Source organism: Balaenoptera acutorostrata, chromosome 11 (assembly GCF_949987535.1).
Source record: "Balaenoptera acutorostrata chromosome 11, mBalAcu1.1, whole genome shotgun sequence".
NCBI classification, from domain to species: domain Eukaryota; kingdom Metazoa; phylum Chordata; class Mammalia; order Artiodactyla; family Balaenopteridae; genus Balaenoptera; species Balaenoptera acutorostrata.
This window is the reverse complement of record NC_080074.1, coordinates 87097894-87113503: the sequence shown is the minus strand read 5'-3', so window position 1 is coordinate 87113503 and position 15610 is coordinate 87097894. Positions and strand designations below refer to the sequence as shown.

General features: G+C 36.9%; 1 long non-coding RNA gene across 2 annotated transcripts in view; it reads left to right on the top strand.

Moving 5' to 3' along the window:
* Positions 1–15145, top strand: part of LOC103013040 (uncharacterized) — a 47563-nt gene extending 32418 nt beyond the window's left edge. Inside the window, exons 3-4 of one of the 2 annotated variants that reach the window (XR_009009784.1) lie at positions 8682–8750; positions 15037–15145. This is a non-coding gene — a long non-coding RNA (uncharacterized LOC103013040). Of the gene's footprint in view, positions 1–8681; positions 8763–15036 lie in introns of both variants that reach the window. The other variant, XR_452216.1, reaches the window with a different exon arrangement.
* Positions 15146–15610: the final 465 nt, after the last annotated feature.

Sequence of the window (15610 nt, the reverse complement as noted above, 5' to 3'; positions counted from 1 at the left end):
AGGGGGAAGGGAGTTAATGTGATTTTGAAGGTTTTACACCAAGCTGGCTGTATCTATATGGTTGAACGGTGTCATATTGCCATCCTAATACATCTAAGTGATATTTGAATAGAGAGGGTAGAGAGAGAAGAGAGGTCCAAGAAGAAAAACGGGGTTTGTGTCCAGATTCACACAGCAGAAGGGTGGAGTCAGTAAAATGGTTACTGAAAGGGTCTCCCCACAGAGATAGGATTCACACTTAATTTACTTTGTATCACTGAAAACAGGGGAGAGTGCCTGTTTGTGTTTCTCTCCAGTGTTAGTTTCAAAATAGAATAGATTTCATATTTTGTGTATCTCTCCAAGACCTAAGATTCCTAATTCATTGTTTTGCTCTTTCACTGTCCTTTAATTTAAAACCCTAAATGTGACATTTTAAAAATAAAATTTCAGCTTAAAAATATTCTTCTATACATTTAATGTCAGAAAAAAATGATGAAAGTAAAATATAAATATGATACACTCTACCAATCCAAACATCCATCCGTCCACCCTACCTGTTACAATAACTGTAGTTATTATCAATGATCATCATTAATTTAAAAAATGGTCCTCCTCATAAAGATTCTAATCATGTTCTTCCTCCTGTTTTATTCTATAAATCCAGCGTAAATTCACAAGGCATGTACTGTCCTTTAATAGCTGTCCCATCATGGATAGCCCTACCCCATCACTATGCATTCTACCTTAATTATTATAAATGCTAAATCTTAACAATGAGTATCTTTCTCCTGATTGATAAGTTCTATGTAATATCAATGAGGATAAATGGAGTTTAATATAAGCACTTGGATATTTGCCTTATTCACTTTCTAACTACCTCGTGGAGGCAGTGTTGTTAACATCACATTTTCATAACAATTATGTGGAAAACAGGCTGAGTTCAAAATCACCAAAGACCATCTGAAAAAAGAGGGTATGTGTTTTTATTTAGGATAATAATAAAGACAGCTAACATACAGAGCCAGCACTATCCTACCTGGGACCTTTGTTCGAAATGAAAGGACACCTCCTACTAATTGATCCTGTCCACAAGCAAGAGCACAGCCAACAAGAGGTCCAATGGGTGAATTTCAGCCCCATTTACCCCTGTTCATCTCCTTGACTGGGCACCTTTGGGCTATATAAAAAGTACATAATTGAGTGTGGATTCTGGCTGACTGTATGCCAGGAACTCTATTCTGTTTCCCTATACACTATCTCCATTAATTCTTACAACAGCTCTATGATTTAGGTCAAATTTGTGCCCATTTTACAGAGGTAAACTAACTTGCCTAAGGTCACAGCTAGTCAGTGGAAGCATCTAAGTTGGCAGATAGGCATTCTGACTTCAGAGCCCTTATTCTTATCCACAATGAACTATTGCAAGTATCATTATGTTAAACCAGGATTTTGTTTCATATTTTTATATAATTATATTTTGTTAATTATTTGGCTATAACATACATATGTGTTAGTGGTCATGGGTTGAATAAGTTCCACAAAAACACTATAGTCTACTGTTTCCTTATGCAACTAACTCCTAATAAATGGATGGGAGGTGTATCTAGAAAGATATTTCACGAATGGTTTCAAATTTGTCATATTTGAAAGAAGAGTTTCATTTTGAAAAAAGAAAAACCGCCTTGTTATTACCAGAAAAGAAAAACTACTATTAATTTTTAAATGGACAAAGAAATCACTCTGAAAATATCCCTCCCTCTGACATCCTGTTCAAAATAAAAGCTTTAAGTCAGCACACTTAAATTAGTAAAAAAAAAAAAAAAAATTCCCAAAGGTAGTATAAACACTGTTAAGTTGTCCACACAGACAAGCAAGCATAGGCTCAAAAAAAAGTATCTGAATTACACTAAAAATATTTTACTTGGTAGTAAAATACTTTTTAAAGTATTTCTCAACTCAAACTCGTTTTGCCAAATCAAAAGTTTTCTTTTGGGTGGTTAAGAAAGCCAACAGCATTCAAAATGATTTTAAAACCATTTTACCTATTACTGTCTATATTTCCAAAGGAGGCATTGGCAAACACAATTTGGCTGTTAAGGGAGAGAAAACACTGAACAATTTTTTTTTCATTGTCAAAATAAACCCTTAATTAAGAAACTCCTGGTTGGAAATAGTTTAAAATCTCTGAAGTATTGGGTAAAATCAGTATATACTGCAGGCTACACAGACTCTTAGAATGTTTTTCCTGTAAGAAATGATTCAGGAAACAACTGATGGTGCAGTGTTAAATTCCTATAGGAGAAATGCCACAAGAATAGAAAACCTATCTGCTTGTTTTTACAGTAATCTTAAAGTATAGACTTTGGATTACAGAACTTAGCAAACAAGTAGAAGAGAAAGAGGAGGAGAAGGAGGAGGAGGAGGGAGAAGAGGAGGAGAGGGAGGAGGAGGGGGAGAAGGGGGAGGAGGAGGGGAAGGAGAGGGAGGGGGAGGAGGGGAGGAGGGGGAGAAGGAGGGGAGGAGAGGGAGGAGGAGAGGGAGGAGGAGAGGGAGGAAGAGACAGAGAAGGAGGGGAGGAGGAGAGGGAGGAGGGGGAGGAGGGAGAGGAGGAGGGGGAGGGGGAGGGGAAGGAGAGGGAGGAGGAGGGGAGGAGAGGGAGGGGGAGAGGGAGGAGGAGGAGGAGAGGGAGGAGGAGGAGGGGGAGGAGGGGCAGAAGGAGGGGAGGAGGAGGAGGAAGAGGGGGAGGAGGAGGGGGAGGAGGAGGGGGAGGAGAAGGAGTGAACTGCTATGCCTTAGGAAAAACTCATTTCCAAATATATTACTGGAGCTAGTCAGAGGAGAAAATTTCAGAAATGAATTCCCAGGTACTGATGTTTCATCCACAAAACCAAACTTTAGAAATAATGTTATTATTTCATTTCTCGTAACTACAGTTCTCTCTGTGGAATCTGAGTGGCCTGATAGACCCAGGAGAGTCAAAAATTCAAGAAAACAGTTATGCTTTTAAATTTTTCTTTCCTTAGTCACTAGATAAAAATCTACTGAGGTTGGTGACAATTCCCAAACTCAATGAACACATAACTGTAAAACATGAAAACACAGCCAAATATTCAAGGTTTAGAATGTTATAATTCATTCATTCAATGAATCTTTATTTTTGTCACAGTATATTTCAAGAATATTTCTGAAAGTACAAATCAAAGACAGGGTTTCAAGATCATTAAACAAAAATGACGTACAAATATCACGTTTTCACAAAATTTACAGTGACCTGTTTTCTTAATTATTTAAATATACATTTAATTAACTTAGTACCAAGGGCTTCTGCATATGTTTCGACATGTTGGACACTGCCCAGGTAGCTACACTACAACCACATGTTTAAAGAACCATCGTGTGTTTCTCTCTCTCTTGCTATATATATATATATTTTTATATGTATATCTATATATACATATAAAATTTTAGAATTATTTTAATTATACAATCAATTCTACTAATAATTCATAATTATTGTTCCATAAATTATTAAAATTTTAATCATATTTTATGAGTGAAATCAGTTAATCAGACAAAAGGCTATATTGACAAAGTTCCAAAGAGAGATGATATGTTTTAATTGCAACACCCACCCTGCACATATATATAAAAGAGTAACATGAAGCAGTAAACATCTCTTATCTTTATTACTCATCTTCTCTTGTTTCTATTTTTACCTTGTGTATTTATTAAAGTGTATGGGTAAAACCAATCGGGTGCTTTGCCTACAAGTGTCAGGCAAATTTACTTGGTTACCAGGGTGTGAAGGTCTATGTGGGGAGGATGAATTTATTTTATCTTTGATAAAATGATTAAAATAGCAGATATGTGCTTTTTATTTCAGCAGAGAGTAAATACTCTGATTAGGAATTATGAATGTAATATACTGGGGAGCAATGTACTTCAAGTTAAGATGTGATCCCCAATTATAAATTCTGAGATCATTTAATTTATTACTATAGATAATATGTTTCGAATATGTGGAAAAAATCACATTCCTCTTTTCTAGGAGATGATTCTTAAATACCATCCCCCCACTGGAAATCTTCCTTTTAAAATACTGAAAAGAGCTAGTATTTAAAAATAGACTGCTCTAAATATTCACAGCATCCATTTATTTGAACAACAGGCAAAAATAAAAGCAACTCTTGTTTCCCTCTCCTACTAACAGAACTAACAGGGTCTCAGTGTAACGAAGAAGAGAGACAGGGTTCTTTAGTCCTCACCACTGTTCCAACTAGTGAGTCTCTACTGATTATCTCAGAAACGGCCCAAAAAGCAACAGGAGAAACTTACATACCCCAGGAAAGTTGTAAGTAATGGATAAGAATCTCTGCCCTTATATTTTAGAAACACTGAAAGTATAGATACCCCTTTCCATAAATCTCATCTTTAAAAAAAAATCAAGAATGTATCAACACAGGGCTACTGAATCAAAAACATGTAGATTTTACATATTTTCAACATTAATCTCATGGTAAATGTGGATTTCAGGGGAAAAGGGTTCATTTTGAAGATGGACTTCCCCCTATTCTTTGTAATTAGGAGCTCTGAATAATCTTTCATAGCAATTGTCTAGTTTTAATTTATATAATGTAATAATTTTTTCATTTATGTAAGAACAGTATAGTATCACAATTTCTGCTACTAAAAGCTACCTTAATGAAGTTTGCATAGACATTGAACTACAAAACCTTTCCACACGTAGCTGCTGAATCAGGAAAAGATGATAAAATACTAGTTGGTGAACAGAAGTACCAAGAGGAAACACATGCATGGATTTGATTACTTGAATGTAAGTGAATAATTTGGCAATCTAATGTTAATGAAGATATTTTGAGTGACTTATTAAAGACTAATTTCAGTCTTCCTTCTATCTACCTACCCTGTAATCACTACTATTTGATATGATTTGATGTTTCCTCTTGAATATGGTTATTGAGTCTTACAATGATAAAACATCATACTGTCCCCTAAATCAGTCATTTGCAAACTTTTCCATCTCAACACACTTGAGAAACATTATACAATCCTATTGGCAACAGTGGCCCATTATGGCAGTAAATCGTATTTAGGAACATATATTTAAAATAGAAGTACTTTTAAAAGTGCCTTCCTCATCCAGCCTTCCGAATCACATCACGCCCCATAGATATGCTGTGTCCTATGGTTGAGAATCATTGCCAATTTACTTAAGAATGGAACGAAATGTTTAATTTTCGGCTTTTATGCCTGAGATGACTATAATAAAATTGCTGATGACTCGTTAAAGAGTATTTAGATAACACCAGTAATATACTCCTCGTTGCAAATGAAAAATACTGGTGTTCATCCAAAAGTCAGTAATATATCTCTGTAAAAATATCCATACACTTTCAGAGGGTAAAAATATTAGTGAAGTGGGAAGATAAAAGAAATGTAATTTCTAGCTGATCGGTAAGTCCTTATTTTAGTTCTTGCTTCTAACAAATTCCTCCATATATAGGAAAGAGCAGATTTTTCTGCTTCATCCTAAAAAACAAAGAACGATTGCTACTCCCTCCCCCCAGTTTCTATATACAGTCACTAAAATCCATCTGCATTCCAGTCGTCATTACAAATGATAGCTTTGCCAGATCCAGTCCCATAAATTGATATATTGGAAAAACTGGCATGAATATTTTAATGTCCTAACATTCTAAAGGCTAAGCCTTAGGTCTATATGTATACATGAATATTAGGCATTTATATAGGACTACACATACTTTATAATATTCACACATAGAAAAAATTTAACCAAATAGAAAATGTATATATTCCAGAGCTATATTGTCATCTTTGATAAATGTGGGAAATTGAGGCACAGAAGTACCCTCTAGGTGATAACCAAACAGCATATGACAAAGAGCAGAAAGACTGGTAAAATGCCATGCCTTATGTGCTTTCCCCTCTGGTCTAAACACCAGATTGCCATAGAGATTCCTATAAGGAATTCTTTAAGATGAGACCTGAATAAAGTAAATGAAAGATGTGTTTTGAATATGGGGATTCTCAGATACTATTTTTCCTTCTTCATTTCTGGAAAGTTAGTTGGCTCTCCACAAGCTCTTGGTATAATAAATATAAGGTAGTTCTAATGGCTTTTTTGCAGTTATTAAACCACCTCTATTATATAGAAAATGGAAAGTATATACGTAGTTTTTTCTTCCAATGAAAGTAATTGATACATAAGACCAGGTAGAATAATTTAAGGGTGAAAAATAGGTATGCTCAAAATACACATTTAATGATTAAATATTTTAGATGTTTAACAGAATCATAATATGTGATTGAAAAATACCTTGAAATCCCCAGAAAATGGAGATCACCTCATTTTTTAAAATGTACTTTTATTAAAAGCCTTGTTAAAATCTTTTTTCACCACTTTTCATTTACTTAGATCTTGATTTTAAAGGGAACAGCAAATGTCTAGTTTCCAAGTGCCCTTTCCAAATCCTTAACTTTCAACTCAGTGAAAGTAATCATTTACCTCATTTCGGAATGAATGGTAGTTGGCTAACGAAAGGGAAGCATAAACTCACATTCACTACATTTTTATGTGACTACGAAGAATACTTCTCTCTTACTGTTGGGTCAAAGACCACTGGCTGAATCACTCCAGGAGCTCAAAGAGACGTATATAATACCAGTAAGTGAAACGATAAAATTATGTATTAGTATGAGTCTCTATAAAGAAAATACAAACAGTAAGAAAATAACTGTACGGACAAGAAGTTCCCTCAATGAAAATAATATATTAAAATACTGGACAAATATTTGGATAAATCAAAATATTTGGATTAAAATATATCCAAAATACATGCATATTTTACTATAAAAGTTTCATTACTCTTGTTAACACCTTGGTTTTACCCACGCATTGTCAATGTAAGATAGAGCCATAAGCGTTTTCAGGGTAATTGGCGGTGTGCTGTAGGCACCCAATCTGAAAGCAGATCATGAGATAGTGGGGAAATGACATTTAGAAACAGAATAAATTACATAACACTGAAACATCTGAACCAGAGCTCTGTGCACTTGGGAGAATTGGGGGAGGGATGCTGCAGAACACCTGACAAACAAGACTGCTTTTTGTTTTTCAAGCCTGCAAGTTGACAGAGAACTGTCGACACCTTATGGAAGAACCAGAAAAACATTCCAGAGAGCAAGAGTTCTGCTGCTATATTTTCTTGACTTTCTTTCTTTTAATTGTCATTCAGAACACAACTTTGGAAGAACAAAGACCAAGTGCATTCTTAAGTTTGGTTCTTTGTTCACCAGTTCAAAAAATGAACTTGTTTTGTGACATTGCCTGACAAGAAATCAGTGTTTCAGAGATGCTTGACTTCTGAGAGGAATACCCACTAAGTATTGATGTTTTTCAACATCACAAGCCTTGTATTTAAACTGACACACAATAAAGAGAATATAGAATATGAATGAAGTATAATTCTACATCGTAACAAAATTGATATATTTTCATCATACACTGTATCAGTGGTGTTTTACTGGTTAAAACTATGGGAAAATTTGAAATTAGAGAAGTTTCTAAAAGTGAAAAATAAAAATTAGATATTCCCAAAAGAAGAAGCGGTATAAAGTGAATAGGGAATGCTATTTTATAATAAATTTTAATAAGACAGTCACATAATGGGGTGAGATAGAGGCACATGGCAGAAATTACTTACTATAAGACCTAGAAAATCCATGCTAATATTGAAAATGTAGTATTTTTCTTCAAAAGAATCCAATCATTCAATCTGTGACATATTAAAATCCTTGTGAGGTGGGGGCTTTTGCAGTTATCTAATCATTTCTTTTTACCAACTATTCTTTCATTTCTACTTACCCTCTCTCTTTTTTCATCTGCTGAAATTCTACTCATCCATTTAATGCAAGCTCCCCCGTGATGCCGTCCCTAAAATCTGCAATCAGGCTATTAACTCTTTCCAAAATATCGCTTATTTACTCCAGCTTTTGTGTGGATACTTTCAGGGATTGGAGATTACCACTTGACAGAGGGCTTCATTTTGGAACTAGTTTACATGCTAGAAAATTCTTTATCACAGTGAGCCAAACTGAACTCCCTATAATTTTTTTTAATAAATTTATTTATTTTATTTTTATTTATTTTTGGCTGCATTGGGTCTTCATTGCTGTGTGCGGGCTTTCTCTAGTTGTGGCGAGTGGGGGCTACTCTTCTTTGTGGTGTGCGGGCTTCTCATTGCAGTGGCTTCTCTTGTTGCAGAGCACGAGCTCTAGGCACATAGTCTTCAGTAGTTGTGGCGCGCAGGCTCAATAGCTGTGGCTCATGGGCTCTAGAGCGCAGGCTCGGTAGTTGGGGCAAATGGGCTTAGTTGCTCCGCGGCATGTGGGATCTTCCTGGACCAGGGCTCGAACCCGTGTCCCCTGCATTGGCAGGCGGATTCTTAACCACTGCGCCACCAGGGAAGCCCCTGAACTCCCTAAAATTTTAACATGCGTTCAATAAACATTTAGGGAGTCCACCATATCTATATAGGATTAAAGTAGGTATGAGGTATAAATGTGAATAATGTACAGTTTGTGGCCTGGGTTTAAACCCTAGCTCTATGAAAGTTTCTTTCCCCCCTGATTTTTAACATAATATGTGCTCATTACAGCTATTGAAAACTTCAGAAAACATAAAGAAGAAAATATTGATGATCCATTACTCAGCTTCCAAGCGGATGGTAACTATTAAGGTTCTGACACATCTCTTTCTGGTCTGCTCTCTCCACCCTCTGCCCTCACCCCACCCCACCCAATATCTTTTATCACAGTTAGAAGCTAATTTGGTTATTGCTTAGCTGGTTACCGCTACATACTTTCAACCAGAGTCCACCTAGAATGTTGGCGCCAAAGAAGGGAAGCCCATTGGACCTCAAGGGCCTGGGTCTTCATCCCATCTCTATTCCTGAAGAAAGTTCTCAGGTTACAGGAAAGTGGATGTGGCTGAATTTCTCTGATTCATTATTTTCCCTCTCTGTTATCCTGGAGAAGAATAAATCTCTAAAGAAGGACTTATTTACTTTCCAGACCTGAGCCAAATGCTGCTAATTTTATTTTTTTTTCAATTATCTTATTGGATCTACTTTAAAGATCCCACCAAGGGGAACTCTCTCCTCACAAATAGGGCCTCTACATTATCAGGGAAGCAAAAGATTATATTTCTTATCCAGTCCTGAGAAGTTATGTCTGTCCTAACCTGTAGAGGCTGAACTACGCAGCAGCCCCTGAAGTAGGCTGCTTCACCAGTAAATCCCACTCCAGAGATGGTCTGGGAGATGGTCAGGTCCAGAAAGGCCACAGTCTCTTCTGGCAGAAAGTTGTCAGAAGTAATGGTCCTGCATAAAAAATGGGGGTAAAGCTATTCTACTAAAAGCTGCATCTTGAGCTGGCCCTAAGTTAAGGATCATTATCCAAGTAACTGATCAAAAAGTTTCATAGACCAAGTTCAGATACCTATATAAAGACACCTGTAATAGATTGCAAAAATGTCCACAAATTCTTCCCATACCTGTACAAATACCCTTTTGCAATGTACCTTTAAAGCTCTTCCTTGGTATATGTATACGTATAGCTGATTCATTTTGTTACACAGCAGAAACTAACACAACATTATAAACCAATTATACTCCAATAAAGATGTTAAAAAAAAAAAAAAAAAAGAAAGCTCTTCCTCAAGAGGTGGAGTCTATTTCTCCAGCCCTAGGTCTGGGCTTCGCCATGTTACTTGCTTTCGAGCACCGCACGTTAGCTGTGGTCCAAGAACGCACTTGTTCTTTGGGACATGTCCTCTCTTGCTGGTCTTTAGAACCCAGAGATTGGCACGTAAAGCCTGTGCTAATCTCCTAGGAGAGCGGTCCCCAACCTTTTCTGGTACCAGGCACCGGTTTCATGGAAGACAATTTTTCCATGGACCGGCCAGGGGGTGGGGGGGAGACGGATGGTTTCGGGATGATTCAAGCACATTACATTTACTGTGCACTTTATTTCTATTATTATTACATTGTAATATATAATGAAAAAATTATACAACTCACCATAATGCAGAATCAGTGTGAGCCCCGAGCTTGTTTTCACTTGCCACTCACTGATAGGGTTCTGATACGAGTTTGCGTACAATTGATTTATTATGGTCTCTGTGCGGTCAGACCTCTCTGCTAATGATGATCTGTACTTGCAGCCGTTCCCCAGCGCTAACATCACCGCCTCAGCTCCACCTCAGATCATCAGGCATTAGATTCTCATAAGGAGCGCGCAACCTAGATCCCTCGCATGCGCAGTTCACAGTAGGGTTCGAGCTCCTATGAGAATCTAATGCTGCAGCTGATCTGACAGGAGGCGGAGCGCAGGTGGTAATGCGAGCGATGAGGAGCAGCTGTAAATACAGATGAAGCTTCGCTAGCTCGGCCGCCACTCACCTCCTGCTGTGCGGCCCAGTTCCTAACAGGCCACAGACTGGTACCGGTCCGTGGCCCAGGGGTTGGGGACCCCCGTCCTAGAAGATAAAAGACCACATGGAAAGAGGCCCCAACCATCCAAGTAGTCTCAACCATCCTGGCCAACCCACCAAATCATGAGCTAAATAAAATGGTAGCTGTTTTAAGACACTGAGTTTTTAGGTGGTTTGTTAATTATCAAAAATGCTGATGGATATAACACCTTACCCAATCCACTAATCAATACTTTGCAGTTAGGGCTATCCAACCAGTTAAAATGTCAATGAACTGTGTGTTCCAAAATCAACACTTTCTTTTTTTTTTAAAGTGTATTCTAATTAATTAATTTATTTATTTATGGCTGTGTTGGGTCCCCGTTTCTGCGCGAGGGCTTTCTCCAGTTGCGGCGAGCGGGGGCCGCTCTTCGTCGCGGTGCCCGGGTCTCTCACTATCGCGGCCTCTCTTGTTGCGGAGCACAGGCTCCAGACGCACAGGCTCAGTAGTTGTGGCTCACGGGCCCAGTTGCTCCGCGGCATGTGGCATCTTCCCAGATCAGGGCTCGAACCCGTGTTCCCTGCATTGGCAGGCAGATTCTCAACCACTGTGCACCAGGGAAGCCCCAAAATCAACGCTTTCAAAGCAACCTTTCTCCATTTTGTCCATAAAGGATTCATTATTTTGAAAGAATATATTTTCATATTTATCTATATTGATACTTATCCTAATTCATTCCTTTTAACCCTTGTATGAATAAACCCTATAATTTATTTTTTGTCTTTTGAAAGTATTTTGATTGTTCGTTTCCGTCCAATTGCATATTGCCAAATTGCTCTCCATAGTGACTACACCAATTACCACTGCCACTAAAATTGTAGGAGAGCTCCCATTGCTCTTTACCCACACCGACATTGGTATTGTCATTCATTTTTTGGCAATCTGATGGGATTGAAATGGTATATTATTTTAATTTGAATTTCTATCACAACTAGTAAAGTTGTAGATCATTTTATTTGACATTTGTATTATTTCTTCTGTAAAATGCCTGTTTATTTCCTTTACTCATTTTAATATAGGTTGTTTGCCTTTTTCCTACTGCTAAAGTTCTAAATGTTTATCCTTTGGTGGCTATAGGTTTTCCAATAGCTCCCCTTGTCAGTGTCTTGTTTTTCTGTTTTTTGGTTTTTTATTTTTTTTAATGGTCTCTTTTGATGTATAGAAAATGCAATTTTACTGAGGCCAAATTTACTAATCTTTTCCTTCATGAAATCCTTCCTTAACCTGAGGTCATAAAAATACTCCTATTTTTGACTGTAGAATTTTTTAAGTTTTGCTTTTTACTTTCAGATTTTAAAGCCACCTGGAATTTATTCTGTCACTAGGATCTAAATTTACTTTTTTCCATATGGATAACCAATTGTCCTAGCACCATATACTGAAGAGCCCATACTTTCCCTACCGATTTTTAATGCTACCACTGTCAAGTATCGTGCTTTCATATATGAATTTAACTGTTTCTGGACTCTCAATTCTTCCCTCTCTGGTCTATATGACAGACTTAATGCCAATTCCATACTGTCTAAATTTTTTGGCTTTACAATAGGTAATGAGATTTTACAGAAAGTCATTTCCAAATCTATACTTCTTCAAAATTATCTTGGTTACTTCCTCCTTTCCTTTGTTTCCCCAAGAAAATCATTTATAAGTACAGTCTCCCTTCTGGAATGATTGGTGATGATAGTCTTGAATGTAAAGGCTGTGCATGATAAATCCTCTTTTAATTCTTCATCATTTACAGCCTCAACACACACACACACACACACACACACACACACACACACTACAGAGAGACAGAGAGACTTCCTTGATTATTCCAGGGAAAAAATAGGCTTCCAAAAAAGCAGGAGAAAGGGAAAAAATCTATCAATTACTGTATTTTATACTTAAATGAAACAGAATTTGAATAGTTTTCTTTCTTAACTCTGTTAATATAACATCATCTTCCTCAAGTAGTTGATCTCTTCCTTTCTCACCTATACAATGTTGGGGAAGTTTCTTTGCCTACTTGTCCTCTCCCTTAGTTTTCTTTGTTTTGTTTTTCAAACTTAAAGGAAGTCTAGATTTTAGTTTTCCTGACAGGTGATTCCTGATGCTTCTTCCTTTTCTTCTGCTTTGGACTCCCTTTGATTCCAATATTTTTGTACTATCAAAAATGTGGGATCTAGTTCCCTGACCAGGGATCAAACCTGGGCCCGCTGCATTGGGAGCACACAATCTTAACCACTGGGTCCCCAGGAAAGTCCCTCATTGTTTTGACTTGCATTTCCCTAATTCCTTATGATGTTGAGCAGTTTTTTCACACACTTGTTGGACATATGTATATATTCTTTGGTGAAATGTTTATTAAAGTCCTTTGCCCATTTTTAAATTGAGTTGTATGTCTTTATGTTGTAGAGTTGCAAGAATTCTTTATATATTCTAGATACTAGGCTGTTATCATATATGATTTATCAATATTTTCTCCCATTCTATGGATTTTGTTTTCATTCTCTTGAAATACCCTTCAATGCACAAAAGTTCTTAATTTTGATGAAATCCAATTTATCTATTTTTTCTTTTGTAGCTTGTGCTTTTGGTGTCATATCTAAAGCACCACTGCCCAACTCATTCTCATAAAGATTTACCCCTATGTTTTCTTCTAGTAGTTTTATAGTTTTTGAGCTCTTATATTTAAGTCTTTGATTAATTTGGAGTCAGTTTTCCTATATGGTGTCAGTTAAGGGTCAAATTCATTCTTTTGCATGTGAATATTCAGTTGTCCCAGAACTACTGTTATCTTTTAGGCAGTTAAACCAGTAATAAAACAAGTCCAAAATGAATTAGGTTCCATGTGAACAATCCTCCCTCATTTATATGATTAGTACCCAAATGTTTCAACTTCATGATATACACTACTATCACACTCTCATTTGATGTATGTCTTGGAATAAGCTGTCCAAGAATAAGCTGGAATAACTTTCATTATAATATAATGAAAGATTTTTAAAGATTATAGTATAATCTTTAAAAATCTCATCCCATGATACCTTGTCTTTTTTTTTTTAAACTAAAGTCCACTTTGTAATCCATCTCCCATTCAATGATGTTTAAACTTTTGAACTTATTTGTATTCCACTCAACTATTCTCACTGTTATTTTTAGAGAAGTTTGGAGCATTCTCAGAGAAGTTTGGAGCATTTACTGAGTTCTAAAAATCTACAATATTCTATGCCATATCTATTAACTTCTGTTTCCATTTTCACTAATTTCATTATTTTCTTTTCAACAACTTTAGTCACTGGAATGTTGTGATAATTTTTGGAAGTAGGTAGTGGCCAGTGAATTTTGTAAATCATCATGAGACCTTTCTTACTAACAAAATTGGTTACAGGTAGGGCTTAACTAAAAAGATGTTAGTGCTCATCTCCTTATTAACCACTTAGATCTATTAACAACCACATCAGTACTTTTCAGCATGAGTCCTATGTTACAAATATCCTGCTCTTGGGGTTTCCAATGGCAGTGTTCTATTTTTAGTCTTATAATTTTGCAGAGGTAAGACTGCTTTGGAAATATTTAAGTTAGGATACTACCATACACACACGTGCACACGCACACACGCACACACACACACAGAGTTTTCAATTGTTTGAGACATTGGCATTAATTTGACCCTTTTACTGAATTCATTTATCCCACAATGGGCTCTACCCAGTAAATTTCAGGACTTATTAACAGGGGAAGGTTTTAAGAAATGGCCACAGTGCTTACAAAAAATGGATTTGAATGCTACTACTCCCTTGATAAACTAAATATTCTTAGATATCAGAAAGAATCTAGAAATGTGAGAACAAAAACAAAATTTCCTTTAGTAAGGCAAATTTTCTTCCCATAAATGTATATGGTTGTCTTGAACTTTCAGCTTTCACCTTCTCCAGCCTTTCTCTGTTACATCCCTCTCCCTAAAGAGGCAGGTTTGTCCAGCTCCTGAGCTCACACTGACCAAGAGTAGTAATAACCAGGAGCCATATCGCCACCAGAAGGAAAGTTCTGGAATTAGCTATGTGTTCATATGCTCAGACTTATGTTAGCCCTGGGTATCTATGTGCCCTGCACAAAGTACAGTTTTCTTGTTCACTATGTTTCAACATGTTTCATGCTCAACCAAAAGGCTATTTATTAATCCTGGAATCATTTCTGAACATAGAATTCATAGCTGAGGCTCTGATAATTCCTAAAATTTTTATCTTCTATTTCTCTATTAGGCCAAAACCTGATACCCACAAATTTCCAATCTCTAGTTAGGGTCTTATTCCAAATGGAGTTAATTCTCCACCAACATAACCCTGACATAGAGTCTGACTTCAGTCATTTCCTTTTCTAAAATAATCTATGTAACAGTTGTGACTTTTTAAAATATCTAAGCTGCATCTGATTAACCCCAAGATCGTTGTATTGGAGTTTTAATTATTGGTCATATCCTTTGTGGCTTTTGTAGGTCAGGATCCTTGAGGAAGCAGATCCTGAGATGAAAACTTTCAAGCAGGAAGATTACTTGGTGTACTCTTGGGATCAACAACCTGGGAGGCAACAGGATTGGTCACAGAGAGGAGCTAAACTGTAATATAATCCAAATAAAAGCCTCAGAAGTTCCTACAGGAGTCTTTGGTGGCCATTCAGAGTTTTTCTAAATTGGGATGAAGGAGCTGAACCTTTATAGTACTTCATCAACCAATCACTGGATGCAGGGTGCCCACAGGAAGAGGGTGGGACATGGGGCAAAGTAGCTCTCTTCAGGTGAAGCAAGTCTCAGAAAGTGAGTCAGTTGAGAATTTCTGGATGCCAGCAATTCCAGCAGCTGAGGGAATGAGTGCTTCAGGTGTGAAGAGAAGACTGGGTGACATAAGGTGCCTTATACTAAAATTAACTACCTCTCAACCTGAGCCTACCTAGTGATTTGCTTACGAAGTACTAGGTGGTCTCATGGATGCAAATGCACTGGTTATGACATCAAGTAGGAAATGGCTTTCTCCTCCCTACACACCCCCTGTATCAACAAATCGTGCTAAATG